The sequence below is a fragment of the Schistocerca piceifrons genome, unplaced genomic scaffold (genome assembly GCF_021461385.2).
Source record: "Schistocerca piceifrons isolate TAMUIC-IGC-003096 unplaced genomic scaffold, iqSchPice1.1 HiC_scaffold_1266, whole genome shotgun sequence".
NCBI classification, from domain to species: domain Eukaryota; kingdom Metazoa; phylum Arthropoda; class Insecta; order Orthoptera; family Acrididae; genus Schistocerca; species Schistocerca piceifrons.
In genome coordinates, this window is record NW_025727087.1 from 4,378 (window position 1) to 5,000 (window position 623).

The 623-nt window shown below is 55.9% G+C and overlaps 1 non-coding gene across 1 annotated transcript in view; it reads left to right on the forward strand.

Annotated features, from left to right (window-relative positions):
* Positions 1-286: 286 nt before the first annotated feature.
* LOC124731027 overlaps positions 287-623 on the forward strand; it is a 1,909-nt gene continuing 1,572 nt past the window's right edge. The window contains exon 1 of the ribosomal RNA XR_007008142.1: positions 287-623. This exon is cut by the window's right edge and continues 1,572 nt beyond it. This is a non-coding gene — a ribosomal RNA (small subunit ribosomal RNA).

Below are 623 nucleotides of genomic sequence, written 5' to 3' on the forward strand. Positions count from 1 at the left end.
GCTCCCGGGCCTCTGTCGGCAGCGGCAAGCTCAGTTGGGAGCACGGGTGGTCGCACCGAAAGCGTCTACTCGCCTAACTCCGGGCGATTGCGCCTCTCTCGAACCCGACCAAGTACTTGGGACGGCGCTGCGCGCCGCCGGGACCTGAGAGGGTTTCGAGGTGTATTGTGCAGGGGAGCTCAGCCTCCTCCTGTTTGCAGAATGATTGAGCGGACGCTTGCGTGTTCGCGCGGGCCCCCGGGACACACTCCCGGGCGGCCGGCTGCTCAGCTCTAGTTGACGCAGCTCCCTGGTTGATCCTGCCAGTAGTCATATGCTTGTCTCAAAGATTAAGCCATGCATGTCTCAGTACAAGCCGCATTAAGGTGAAACCGCGAATGGCTCATTAAATCAGTTATGGTTCCTTAGATCGTACCCACGTTACTTGGATAACTGTGGTAATTCTAGAGCTAATACATGCAAACAGAGTCCCGACCAGAGATGGAAGGGACGCTTTTATTAGATCAAAACCAATCGGTCGGCTCGTCCGGTCCGTTTGCCTTGGTGACTCTGAATAACTTTGGGCTGATCGCACGGTCCTCGTACCGGCGACGCATCTTTCAAATGTCTGCCTTATCAACTGT